Source organism: Porites lutea, chromosome 9 (assembly GCF_958299795.1).
Source record: "Porites lutea chromosome 9, jaPorLute2.1, whole genome shotgun sequence".
Classification (NCBI taxonomy): Eukaryota; Metazoa; Cnidaria; class Anthozoa; order Scleractinia; family Poritidae; genus Porites; species Porites lutea.
Genome location: NC_133209.1, coordinates 16882309 through 16897286, shown reverse-complemented (window position 1 = coordinate 16897286; position 14978 = coordinate 16882309). Strand labels below are relative to the sequence as shown.

Below are 14978 nucleotides of genomic sequence, written 5' to 3'. Positions count from 1 at the left end.
GAGTGCAGCGCGTGTGACATCCTATAGGATGCCGATTCACGGGCGTTTTTAAGGCGGGCAATTTCGAGAAAGAAATTTTATTACAGTTCCCCCCAAATGAAGTGTATTTCTATGATGTTCACATCAAACTGTTTCGGATCGTGTAATAGAAACTTTTAAAGCAAAAATCTGGTCTTCCAAGGGCCCAAAGCAAAGAATTTCGGAATGGCAAGTGTAGCGTATGTGACATCCTATAGGATGCCGATTCACGGGCGTTTTTAAGGCGGGCAAATTCGAGAGAGAAGTTTTATTACAGTTCCCCCCAAATGAAGTGTATTTCGATGATATTCACATCAAACTGTCCCGAATCGTGTAATAGAAGCGTTTTAAGCAAAAGTCTGGTCATCCGAAGGCGCAAAGTAAAGAATTTTGGAATGGCGAGTGCAGCGCGTGTGACATCCTATAGGATGCCGATTCACGGGCGTTTTTAAGGCGGGCAATTTCGAGAAAGAAATTTTATTACAGTTCCCCCCAAATGAAGTGTATTTCAATGATATTCGTATCAAACTGTCCCGAATCGTGTAATAGAAGCGTTTTAAGCAAAAATCTGGTCTTCCGAAGGCGCAAAGTAAAGAATTTTGGAATGGCGAGTGCAGCGCGTGTGAGGATGCCGATTCACGGGCGCTTTTAAGGCGGGCAAATTCGAGAAAGAAATTTTATTACAGTTCCCCCCAAATGAAGTGTATTTCGATGAAATTCACATCAAACTGTCCCGAATCGTGTAATAGAAGCGTTTTAAGCAAAAATCTGGTCTTCCAAGAGCCCAAAGTAAAGAATTTCTGAATGGCAAGTGTAGCGTGTGTGACAATATCCTATAGGATGCCGATTCACGGGCGTTTTTAAGGCGGGCAAATTCGAGAAAGAAATTTTATTACAGTTCCCCCCAAATGAAGTGTATTTCGATGATATTCACATCAAACTGTCCCGAATCGTGTAATAGAAGCGTTTTAAGCAAAAATCTGGTCTTCCGAAGGCGCAAAGTAAAGAATTCTTGAATGGCAAGTGTAGCGTGTGTGACATCCTATAGGATGCCGATTCACAGGCGTTTTTAGGGCGGGCAAATTCGAGAAAGAAATTTTATTACAGTTCCCCGCAAATGAAGTGTATTTCTATGATATTAATATGAAACTGTTGGGAATCGTATAATAGGAGCGTTTAAACAGAAAAACTGATCTTATGAAGGCGCAAAGTAAAGAATTCTTGAATGCGCCATTTTCTCATAGACCTTAATGCGACTTGTTTACCCCTTAAAAATGTTGCATAACCATTGTCTTAAATTTATCTTGGGACGACTGTAATACCCAGGAGAGATTGGAAACAATGGTTGTGCAAAATTTTGGGCCTTAAACAAGGTTCATTACGGTCTATGAGAAAATGGCGAATTCAAGAATTCATCCAGGGTCACGTCATTTTTAGGGCGGGGAAATTCGAGAAATAACGAAAGGAACTTTATTTCAATATTAATAAGACCAAAAAGATCGGAATCGTATGATAGAAACGTTTAAAATGAAAATCTGGTCTTAATTCTAAATGCGCAATCATCCGAAATCATCTGGGCCAATGACATACATGATGGGATGGACTGGTAATTTTAAGGGTGGGCAAATTCAAGAGAGAGACTTGATTACTGTTTGCCTAAAATGAAGTATATTTCAGGATGTTAAGATCAATGTGATTTGAATCGTAAAATAAAAATGTTTTTAGCAAAATATGTTTTTCTGAAGGCGCAGTAGCCGCAGTTAAGAGTTGATCCCTTAGTTAAGCTGCACCGTCGGCCCTCTTTATTTTATTGTCGCAAATGCAGGGAGCGTATTAATTAACTGCAGAGATGAGTTAACTGACCTTGAGTACTGAGCATTAAACTTTCACACAAGTGAAAAAATAAAAAAAAATTTTGACATCCCCTTCAGCTTGTTATCCCTGCTCCTAGAGAAATATGGAATACTTCACATAACGTGCACGAAACACCACTATTTGACAGCTGTATTTGATGGCAGTTGGTGAAAATACACTGATTTCACTGAGCGCATCGAGATGCTGGACTATTCCTCGTAGTAAACGGGTCTAAAGGCCAGCAATGCGTAGTTGCCCCAATATTCCATGACAAATACAATAAAACCCACAAGTAAGATCCTGCAGTTTCTCACTGAGTTAGCTTTAACAGATTCTTCATTTGAAATTTGCGTACCAGATTAGCATTTTTCTTTATATTTTAGTGGGGATAACTCCGTAATCTTTTAATTTTTACCTTTTATAAACTTTAGATTTTAGCGAATTATAAATTCAGCTTATGATATTAAGTATCAACTCTTTTTATAATTTTTTTTCCTATTTTTTCAGTGTCCCCAATTAGCTTTTATAAGCTAAAGTCATCGACACTTAAATAAAGTTGTAATGTTTTGTTGTTATGTTATACTAAAAAGAAGAACTGAATTGCTGACTTGTCTAATTACACTCAGTTCTAACAGTTTTACACTCTTGGCACCTAAGTCTCCCCAACATTTCCTCAATGTTGACTTATCTTCAGTATTTGCCCAAGAGCAAATAGACTTTAACGAATTAATAAGAACTTCTTTCAAATTTTAGCCTAACAGGTTCTTAAAACTCAGGTTCTTTATAGTCGCGCGGGTTTTAGTTGAAAACACACACTGATTTATACATTAACTCATCGAAGTGCCCACTGAACATTTCCAAATTATTAGAAAGTGGGATCCAAGCAGGGAACAAAACTGCCTTTTTGAAACACAATGCTTTCACGGCAGTTCGTCGCATTCGTTAAAGAGATGGGATCTAGGAGTCAAAAATGTCTATTTGGCCCATATTTCATGCAAACTGGTGGAAATACACTTCAGTTCACAGCAACTCACACAGTAAATTTTAGGTAATTTGTTAGGTACAGGATAACCCCTTTTATGGGGTTACTTTAACTCCTAAAAAAGATTTCCGGTTTTAACTCCCAGTCTGGAGTTAAAATAACTCCGAAAATGGGGTTATTTTACTCCTTACATGAGTTGTTTTTACTCTTATTGGAGCTTCTTTAACTCTCAGCTCTGTTCAAGTGGAGTAACAATTTTAGGTACAGGATAACTCCTTTTTGGGGGTTATTCCAACTCGTCAATATCTGGGTGATTTTTACTCCTGAAAAAGAGTTCTTTAAACTCCTTTTTGGAGTAAAAAAAACTCCCCCCCACCGCCCCCCCCCCCCCCCGCCTCCCCTCAAAAAAAAAAAACCTCCACTGTAAGGAGTTAAATAAACCCCACTAGACTAGAGGAATTTTAATATTATGGAACTGCCGGACAATATCGCTTTTGAAAAAAAAAAACTGGAAGATCTCAGCCATTCTCAGGGCCAGAATTCGAAATGCGTATTGGCCATAATATTCCAAAAATTCTAGGGGAAACATCTGATTTCACAGCAGCTCATCAAAGTACCAAACTATTTCGCGATTATTAGAAGATGGGATCCAAGGACCGAAAGATGCAAATTTAGCCCTATATTTCATGGAAACTAGAGGAAAGGCCCTGATTTTACCTCACTTCATCGAAGTAACGGAATATGTTTCACTCACATAAAATACAATAATTTCACAGCAACAAACACTGGCGAAAACAATTCGTTCAAGTGCTGGAATATATTTCGCATTTATTGAATACTAAGAAATTAGGATGAAAAAAGCGTTTTTGGCACCATATTTTCTGAAAACTATAATAATATTGATCAGAGTGACATACACTACTTATTTCGAAGCAATTTATTAAAGTCCTGGGGTGCTTACCATTTGACAGAAAAATCCGGTTGGGGTGTCGAAAGCATAATGGTAAGCGATTTACCAGTTTACCGTAGAAATGCCACATCCGTTAGGGTTTGAATTCAAAAAAAGGGCAAATTTGTGTAGCGTGTGTCTGGAACCGAGAAGGAACAAGAAATTGGTTAATGGTAAGCAACATTCCGTTTGGTTCGTACCAACCGGAATGAAGGGACTACCTCAAAACGTACTCCTTAATTTTCGGTTTGAATTTCCGAAAAGTGACCTCACCATTTACCTTCCATCCGGAATTTCCGACATTTTCTGTCAAATGGTAAGCACCCCAGGACTATAAAACTCCGTAGTGGCCCACACTCCAAATTGAAGGCCGACGAAAATTCCGCATATTTACCCGGATATTCAGTGAAAAATAGTAGGAAACACTCATTTCACCGCAATCCGTTCAAGAGCAGGGGTTTTCCCCATGCATCACAAAATGAGATCTGCAGGCCAGAAATGCGTAATTTCCATATAATGTTTCTTTCATGTTTTAAGAAAAACGCTGATTTCCCAGCAATTCATTTGAGTGATGGACTATTTCCCAGTCCGACGAAAATGGGATCTAAGAACAAGAGTGCGTCGTGGCCCAATATTTCATGATAGAATAGTGTCAATAGTGAAAACACAGTAATTTCACTGCAACCCCAAAACTCCGCATATTAAACCGGATCCGTTCCAGGAAAAGTAGTGGAACACCACACATTTTCAATGGGATCTAAGAACCGCGTATTTGTCAAAATATTCCATGTACGCCTCCATTCATGTCCAGAAATGGATACAATGGCGAAAATGGCAAAATGGCGAAAAATCGTCAGCCTCTGACGGTTTGAGTTGGATGCCAAAAGTGGCCCCTTGGAGACTGGCGATTTTGGCGAAATTGGCGATTTCGACGAAAATCGCCAGAGGGCTTGTGATATCCAGAATTTGGCAAATATTCAAATTGGATGCAAAAAGTGGCCCCTTCAAATTATATAACTAAAGACGTCCCTTAGGGTGCAAAGAAAGTCAGTTTTACAGCCTGCCATTCTTGCAGGCAAGCTGTAGCTAGCAATTAAGTACTAGCCCACAAGTCATTTCAACTAGCCCCCAAACCCCTTTTTGAATTCGGAGCCGATTACAAACCCTTTTTTGCTTACGGTTTGGCGATTTTGGCGATCAATCGCCATTTCTGCCATTTTCGCCAATGCGTGCATTTCTGGTCATATCTCATGTACAAAGTCTGAGGGTAGGTGTTAAATGGGAAAGGGGAAATTCGGGCGCGGGAGCGCGAGGGGCGCGCGTGGAGGGGGAAAATCCATGGGAATTAGTGAAAATCCTTATTTCACAGCAGTTCATTCCAGCGCAGCGGACTATTTCGCATTTCGTATAAAATGGGATGCATTATATGCATTATCATAAAGTATTTTTTGCAAACTAGAGGAAACATAGCGATTTCACGGCAGCTCATCATCGAAGTCCCAAACTATTTCGCAAGAAATGCGTAGTGGCCCATATTTCATGAAAAGTAGGGGAAACATACTAATTTCACGTCAACCCAAAAATTCTACATCTTCACCCGGGGCACCAGCTGACGGCAGCTTGCGTATTGAATGGCTGGACCTTCCCCTCACCATTTGGAGATCAGATATCCAGAAACGTACGCAACAACGACATCTCTTTTGAGTCAAGTTTGAATTTTCGCCAACCCTTAGGTGATTTGTCGTCACCTTTGCCATTTTTGAATCGTTGTATGCAAGTTCGCCATTTTCGTCGAATCCCCACTTGTCAAGAGAGCCCTGTCAACATCTCAATAGAAATTTTGCCAACCATATCGCCATTTTTGTCAAAATCGCCACTTTTCAAGGGGCCCCTTTAAACCCCCATCTCTTTAGAATTTTCACTAATTAAACCTTTGGCATTCGCCATTTTTGAATTATTCGTCATTTTCTTCAAATTACCCTCTTACCCTCGGGCGAATTTTTCCAGATTTTCTATTGACGCCGTTGCTGGTTCCTTTCTACACATAAGTGTGCATTAGGACATGGGATCTAAGGACAAGAAATAACATCCCGAATACCTGAACAATGCACTGTCAATATGGTCAAAATCACATTTTGTTTCACTATCCAGTGCATCATCCTCTGTTTCCGGGAGTAGCAGTCAGACATTTCCTTAGCCTCGCCCTTATCGTTGTTGAACGGAATACTCATTGATTAAAAAATAAAGTTTGGGAGGGAGATGTCTTCAATGTGACATTGCAAAAATGTTGGACCTTTAGAAGTTGCCCCTCAAAAGGAAACAGTTTCATTTTCCGAAATATATTTTACTTTCTCCTCTAAGGGCAAACTGAACGAGATACCGTGGCATCTATGAAAGGCTGGTTTTCACTAGCGACGAAGTCTAAGTCGGAGACGTAATCAGAAGCGTAAAGCTTATGATCTAGTGAAAGCAGCGTTCCGATTCCGCTTTCTTTCTCCGTCGCTTACGTTCCGCTTATGATCTAGTGAAAACCAGATTGTCGGAGTCGCAAGCAGAAGCAGAAGAACAAAACCAATCTCAAAGCGTGGGACCGTGCATTGTGATTGGCTTATCCCTCCGCTTCTGCTTCCGACAATCTGGTTTTCACTAGATCATAAGCGGAACGTAAGCGGAGTCGGAAGAAATGGAAACGTTCTCATTCTTCTGACTCCGATTCCGTTGCGCTTTTGACTCCGCTTACGACTCCCACTTTTTGATTTTCACTGGTCATAAGCGCTCTTACGATTCCGACTCCGTCGCTAGTGAAAACCAGCCTTTACGAAGCGGAAAACGTCGCGTGTTGTCCGTTTAAGTGTTCAATAAAGGCTGGATTTCACTAGCGACGGAGTTCGGAGTCAGAGTCGGAGTTGTAAGAGCGCTTGTGACCTGGTGAAAATCAAAAACAGAATCGTACGCGCAGTCACAAGCGCGATGAAATCCGCAGTTTCCCTTTTTCTTCCGAGCCCGCTAACGACTCCCGTCGCCTACATTCCGCTTATGTTTTAGTGGAAACCAGATTGTCGGAGTCGGAAGCAGAAGCGGAAGGCTAAAACAATCACAATGCACGTTCCCACGCTTTGTGATTGGTTTAGTTTATCCGCTTCTGCTTCCGACTCTGACAATCTGTTTTTTACTGGATCATAAGCGGATTGTAAGCGGCGGAGTCGTAAGCGGAATCAGAACGATGTTTTCATTACATCATAAGCTCTACGCTTGTGATTACAACTCCGACTCCGTCGTCGGCTAGTGAAAACCAGCCTTTACGTTCCTCGTATTTTCTGAAGTAAGGTTACGTTTTTTTTAGCTCGATGCAGTAGATGCAAAGCTCTACGTCAGGGGCGGATCCAGAATTTTTTTTAATTAGGGAGTCCAATCTTTGATTCGGAATCCTGAAACGAACAGATCATTTGAGAGTACCCTCTCAAAATTACATATTTTTCAAATATGCCTGAATTTCGTGCCAAAAGGTACCGCGCGTTTCAATGAAAAATCAACCAGTTGAGTCGTGATATGCGATCCTATAGATACAAAACTTTCAGGGTCAAACAAGCAATAAAAAACAACCGCAGGCCTGATAGGGGTGGGTCCGGACCCCGCCCCGACCCTCTCACTGCATCTGCCACTGTACGTCTTACGGTTATGGGGACTGGCAAGTTACAACCCACAAACTCTTTTTGCAGCCAAAGGTCTGCTTTCGGGTAATTCACTTGACCCCAAAGGAACGTGGGAATGGCCTACCACACTCAAAATGTAAGATTAAATACAAAAGTGTGCCGTCTTTGCCAGTTTCGGCAGCCTTTTTATGTAGTGTAATTTTACAAAATGTAAAAAAAACACATTAATGGAATATAATTTGTCTTCAAGTTAAGTGTATGCATTTGCCTTTCATAACAATATTTGGTTTAAAATTACACCCACAACTCAACAACATTTTCTACAATTTGAAATACGGCATCAATCTAACAGTTTGTGTATAAAACGGTGAATCACACAGGGCCGAGTTGTTCAAAGCTGGGTTAAGATAACTCAGGGTTAGTGCGAGATTTGAATTCAGATTTGAAAGCTTAAAAAGCATTTCAGTTTTAATTCTTTTTGTCTACAAGTTGATGATTGGAAGCTCTAAAAATAACAGAGAAAATTACCCCAGAAAATGCTTTTGAACGCCAGAATAAGAAACCCGGGTTAAATTTAACCCCGGGTTAAGCGCTAATCGGCCTTCCAACAACTGGGCCCAGAACTACAAAATATAGAAAATAACCTTTTTTACTCACTATAATTAACTTGTCCTCTACCAATAACTTGAAACAAAGTTGATGGTTAACATCTGAAACTTGCATTCAATTCAGTTCATCAAAGGATGGGCACAGAAAAAAATGGGCCGTAAAAAGTCTGCATCCCTTGTTTGTTTTGCTTTGCTTTTCAATCTTATGAAACACTTCTTACAAAATTTGTATCCCTAATCCTCAAAAGAAAGAAGACATGCTTCTAGAAGCAAGGAACACAATTTTAATTGAAAACTCATTTACTCATCTTTCTGCCATATAATGCAATGTAATATTATTCTTTTGACAATATATAAGACTCGGGCACTAGTTTTATGAACTTTGGGTGCCTTTGATAAGGGTGACACAAATGCAGCTTCTTTGCATACTTATTTCAATCACATAAACAGTGACTATAGCAGACATATAAATTACATGAAAGTATTAAAGCCAGCCCACAGATAGCTAGCCTCCCATGCAGACATTCCTAGGCCATGTTCTTTGAAGAGGATTGTGTGATGAGCCAAAAGAAAGACAGCGTCAGTGGAAGGCTAACTGATAGCAAAACTTGGGTTTAGTAAAAGGCCACTAAGGATTTAAGCTGTGAGCTGGCTTCCAGAGAGTAACATCTCTCCTTCTCTTTCAATGGTTTCTTCTCTGTGACAGTGCATTCTTTCACTTCCTCTAATCCCTTGTCCTTTGTAGCAGACACCTGCATGTAAAATGAAATTGGGAAAAGAGATTTATTTGATCATTGCTTTTAGAGAATATTACTTGCACATTTGTCTGTGTTACACAAGTAGTAGTATTGTTAATAGCTTTGTTTTCACACCATCATGTATTATGTTTTTGCTTCCCCAAAGTTTCACTTTGCAATTCAGGAACTTAAATTCATCCTGTAAATTGTGAGCATTTCTCTCCTCTAAATACCTGCTTTGTTGGGATCTTCATATAACACAGGTTGGAAATGCTAAGGATATTATTTTGAATTTTAAAACATATCACCACTCCCTGTGTGTATGGATTAATAATTTTATAGTGAATGTTTCTGACTTCTTAACGTAAGTCAGGCTGATATCTCCCAATAACACTGCCTGGTCGGTGGACAAGGGCCATGGTGGAAACGATAAACACAGCTAAAAGATTTTAGAACTTGGTATCAAAAATTAAAAGCTATAGATATTCAAATGCAAAATAATTCAAAACATTTGAATGCCAACTCTGGCATGGTTGGTCTGGAACCCCTAAGATTAAGCTTGGTAAATTCAAAAAACTTGGCGGGTTCACAGCTGCAAACATGTTCATTAACAACCACTTGAAATACTAAAGAACTGACAAAGGCAAAAGAGTAATATTTAAGTTATGTGCTGTAAGAGTACAAAAATATATAAAACACAGTAATCAATGCACATTAAGCAGATGTGTAAATCAACTACATTGAACTTAAAGAAATCATTGACGACTGGCTTTATAGCACCACATTTTAAATCATAGGAATAACAATAAATACAAAAGAGGCGAGGGAGAGCAGGATGTTAAATGAGCACTGATGTCTGTCAAGCACTTTGCAGGGTTCTTGGTAAGATGAAAGAGTAATACAGTTGAAACCCTCTACAGAGGCCACCTTGGGGACAGAAGAAAGTGGCCATTGTAGAGAGGTTGAAACAAGAGTGAATGTATGGACTGTCCGCCAAAAAATGGCCGTTATAGGGACGTGGCCATTGTGGAGTGATTCGTGGAGGTTCAACTGAATATATAATTCTCCTCCTCGTAAACAAAAATTATGGAATGCCATACTCAGGAGGAAGGGACTGGCTGAGTAAGAAACCACATCAGACAAGTTGCAATCTAGCAGTCCTTGTTTCAAGTCCTGCTGTGGTCACTTGCCTGATTTGTTCTTAGTCGCAGCCTTGATTGTTAATAGTTTTAATGGTTGCCTCCAGTGCCAGTTGGGGTTTTGAATTCTGTTACATTCTATTTGTTGAATTATTTGTTTCCATAATGATTTGCGTGGAGTGCCTGTAGAAATAGCTGGAATGCATACTAAGTGCACTTTTCACAATAACAAATCTGGCACATAAAGCATGAAACAAGGATCAAAGATGCATTTTTTAGCCCTATATTTCATGCAAACTAGTTTAAATAAACTTGTTTTTCAACCATTTCGAAAGGAAATCTCCTGAAAATGACAAACCAACAATGGGGGCAGCTTCAAATGCATACATTGGTTTCAAATGGGATCTGTAAAACCACAGAATAACAGGAAGCAAGGAAAATCTTTGTGATGGTGGTGCACACAAGCTAATACAGAAACCAAGGCTTGTTTGGAGGCAGCTGGGGATGCACGTGATACTAAGGCAGGTATATATTTATAAAATCATGTTAGACCGTCTGCTGCAACTTCTATATATAAAATTTAATAAGATAATAATTTGAAAAAAAAGCAAAATGATAAATTGTAATGACTGACAAATAACGTAGTTGACCAAGGGATCTGAGAGCAGTTTCTACTTCTAGCCAAGTTTAAGCAACTTCAATGAGATCATGGCAGTTAGAGCAGCTGAGAATGCAAATGCTTTCTCTTAGTACCACGTGGTAGGTAACCTACCACGTACATTATTTCAAAAATAAAATAATTAGCATGAAGTTTAAAAGCATAAGGGGGATTGACTGGATTTACAACAATTTGATTTGAAGTCCGGGTTGAACCTGTAGAAATTTACATTTTCAATCAACTCGTACTCAGTATTGCAACTTATACCAACTTACGTACCTAGATCAGGGACCAACTTAGTCTTAAGTACCTTAAGGATTTCCAGACGATGAAAAATATCTAGTTTGTCGTGAAACTGCACAAGATTCGCAAACCTTTGCTGTTGTACTGCAGTCCAAGCAACGACGAAGAAAACCAGCTTCGGAGTCACAGAGGTGACACCTGTTGTTCTTTGAAAACGACCCTTCTTTAGAAAAGTTGTCGTTCGAGCAGGTTGTCGTAACTTGGCACACACATCGTCTACCCTTGACAGTCTTTTTATAGCGAAGATCAGTGCTAAGCTTAAGTTTACATCTAGAGGTTTTCTGGTTTAATTATCGCTGAAAGCGAGGTTCGAATGCGAAATGGTAAGCTGCATAACATACCTGCCAAAGATTCAGTCTACGTCATAAATCGTCGCGATCCTGTTCACTGGCATCATCCGAAATGCTCGCACTAAGCTGTTCTTCTCCTGCTTACCGCAGTGTCCGCCTGCAACCAAACGAACTGGTCTGTTAAAGTGTCAACAACACTAGAAAAGATAGGTAAACAACGAAGGCAAAAATAATGAACAAAATAAAGGCTTTCACAACTTACCGGCCCATTAAATACTGCTTTGCACGTTAAAATATAACCTCAGTGACAGCGTGCTGCAACAGATTTTATAATAAGACCGATAAACGTGCAATTACAACACGATTTATCCATCATCCTGCACCATCCGGTACAGCACTTTCTCAGTCGTACTATAGTACGTACTATGGCGGGTGATACCCGGTAATTTGGGTATCATTTTTACGGGTGATACCCAGTACCCTCTGAGTGAATCGGGTGGAACACTTCAGAACAATTGACAGTATTTTCGTTCAGCGGCCATTTTTTTGACTGTAAATAATGTCGTGTATGTGTATCGTGACAATAAGCCCGTGAACTTACTCATGCAGTTAATCGGATGCTACTATTCTGAGATTTACGAAGTAGAAGCAGTAGAAAAAGTTCGTCCTGTTCCGCTTCTTCAATTATGAACGCTTAGAGGCGCTACCAGAACGTAACTAAGCCGATGAAGCTCCCCTTAAACAGATTAGTATTAAAGTAGGTAAATAATACGAGTAGTGCTGGGAAAATGTTCCCAGTTCGTCACGTTCGAGTCACGTTTCCTTGCGTTACTAGCTGCACCAAGTGATGACGCCATTGTTGATGTCACAGGAAATACCGTGCGCAAAGTCACGCGGAAGGGAAAGCGTGGATCTGACGGATACATCAGAGGTTTTCTCTTTCTTCCCTTACACAAAAACTTGGTTTATACAAAGCTTATTAATCTCTTTTTAAAAGTGCATGTCAGGCATCTCGTTTCGGTGGTTTTCGGAGCAGGAAATAGTAATTTCGAAGCCTTCGAAATAGAAGTAATATGTCATTTAACAAAACAGCTGAAATCAAAGCAGGTCAGTTCGTAAAAAAAAGAAGAAGTAAGCAAATGGGAGATTTTTATCAACCATAAGTTCAATCTCTTTTCTGAAATGTTAAAATACGATTACAATTATAATATTGACGGTGAAACCTAATCACACTGTTTGCACAGTTTTGTATTTATGCCTTAATTAATTTCAATCCCCAGCATTGACGTCAAGACAGCGCCAAGTGCCGTGAATAATTTACTTACATACGTATACATAGACGTGCAATTGTGCAATAGCCAAACAAATTAACTGCATCGCACAAACTCTGGAAATTTTTTAACTGCTTTAAGAAGCCCGGGCCGTTTCCTTCTAACATTTTCAGAATAATTGCCTTCAAATATCTTTTTTTTTTTTTTTTCCTTCTTCTTTTTCATTGATACCGAATAATAATAATAATTTCAAAGCGATCTGAAGTTAAACAATAATTCAGATAAAACTAACGCGTGATCACAAGTCGAAAACTTACAAATCAAACGTAAGTTTTTATAATTTCCGATTACTTTCTTACATAAAGTCTTCAATGCTCCGTCGATCGCTTTGTTGAATCTGGCTGTTCTGGGCAAGCAGGAGTCTAAAATAACTTTAGTCATGCGCTATAAAAGGTTTTGTCAAGGGTTTGTGATAGGAAAAAAATACTTTAAGATTTCACGGTCAACAGATCAGTTAAATTGAAGTTCAGTTCAATACTACTTTGAAAGCTTATCTATAAAGACTACGTACGGTTTTTGGTACTTAAGTCGCTGGCATTGACCTTCTTTGAGCAACCTGATACAAGGACTGGTGCGTAAATTAAAGAGTCATTTGTCTCTGTTATTTCTATTATAATTTTTTTAAAATCAGTGTCAAGTACATTTGTCAGTTTTTCGTGCTGTTTCAGTTTTTTTGTGTGCTGGTTCGTTTTACATGAACATATGAGGCTATTTTATAGTTTTCATTAAACTCTAACCCGACTTATAGCAGCTTTTAGAAATTCGTCGATGTCAATGCAAATCAGTGAATAAAATATTAATGTAAAATGCCTGTAAGGATGAAACAAATCGTTGCTCTTACCTTAGTGCACTTTTTCTGTGCAGTTCGTCCAAATTCCGGCGTTAATTCAACGTTACTTTCTAACTTAGCCTAAATTAGTTAACCGATGACTTTATAACCTGCGCGCGCGTGATTGATGGAACGCGGTTACTTGGCCGCTCCTCAGGGTAACCATGACGTGCCGTTTTACTCATCGGAGTGCCGTTTTACACTGCATGGACCACATAACATTTACATAGAGTGAGAACGGATGTCATTAGTTCCGGCAAACGTTTGCTCTCGCAATTCTCGTGACTGCAAGGATAGTTGTCACATGATCAATTCACACAGTTGTTATGGGTCATGTTCACACTCTACCGACATGAAACGTGCTGACACGAAAACCATATCCCGGACAGGGCTTCTATTCACTGAAAGGCTGAGGGATTTGGGCGCGATTTCTGGAACCTGGAACCGCTCAATCATCTGACCCTGACCAAGCGTTAATGTCATGGTTCTTAAATGCCAACCAAGATTTCAGTAGTTCTCTTAATGGTATAAAAAGTGGAAATAAATTAAAAACAAAAACAAAAACAAAACAAAAAACAAGAAAAACAAAAGAATTGAAAAAAGAAACAAATGTGAAGAAAAGATTTTTTAAAAGAGTATGTAAATTGATGTGACTAGCCCTTAGCCTAAGCCAGAGAGGCTATGTTCCTACAGCTGTGTCATTGCTCATAAACCCTATTCTAGTTCTAAATTCCCGAATGTTGTGACGTCACGCTATTGTTTCGCACATTTCCAAAAGTGTAAATCTTCTGGACTGCCGATCCGGGGTTCCAAAAAGGAAATTTGATGGGTATCCAATTACCTCCCCACCCCCTACCATGGTGGGTCAGCATGGGTTTCCTTGTACTTCCGGCGGGTTGAGGCGGGTAGAGGAATAAAATCATCAAAATTGAAAATCTGGTAAAAAAAAGAAGTAATTCTCATAAAACGTCTTATAATTGTTGCTGTATGAATGAAAAACTAGCTAAGTAGGATAATGTTGATCAGGGCTCTCATAGTGAACTTGGGCTACCTGTGATTTGTACTGAGGATATCTTCTTTGCTTTTGAACCAATATCAGAAAAACAGTCGTGAATGGTTACCCCGTTGCCATCATGACCCCTACAGCAGCTGCCCCTGGATCCCTCGATACCAACGTCACCGAGAATCATTTTTCCATGGTAGTAAAGCACTTTAGTGGTGATTGACAGAAATGAGTTCATCCTTCTGTCTCTATAACAGATTGCACCGCCAGGATAAGTTTGTGCGGATCTACAGTAATTGTATCACGATGGTGGAGAGCTGATTACAGTTCGTGGACGTAGGAACTCAGGTACATTTCCGGAACAAATCCTATTTCTTTGGCTGTCGGCATAGGACTGCTCTTTGGCTGCGTGCGCAGCTACTACAGAAATATCCTCCCCAGGCCGCATCCGCGTGAATGCTGAAGTTAAGACCCTAGTTGTAACTGTAAAAACATAAGTGGGATATTTAGTAGATTAGATTTAGTAGATGCCATTGCTAGTTTAGATGAGAAAAACAAGGTGTATTGGCTCTATCTAGAAAAACGAAAAAGTGATGAAAAGTGACCATGCCGACATAATAAACC

At 39.5% G+C, this 14978-nt stretch overlaps 1 long non-coding RNA gene across 2 annotated transcripts; it reads right to left on the bottom strand.

The window, feature by feature from the left end:
• Nucleotides 1–7711: 7711 nt before the first annotated feature.
• Nucleotides 7712–11634, bottom strand: LOC140948413 (uncharacterized). 2 transcript variants are annotated; one of them, XR_012167038.1, is made up of 3 exons: nt 11454–11634; nt 11243–11368; nt 7712–8816 (listed from the first exon to the last, which is right to left on the bottom strand). It is a non-coding gene; the product is annotated as an uncharacterized lncRNA (long non-coding RNA). The 2 variants fall into 2 exon arrangements; XR_012167039.1 differs by having other exon boundaries at nt 7713–8816; nt 11243–11348.
• Nucleotides 11635–14978: the final 3344 nt, after the last annotated feature.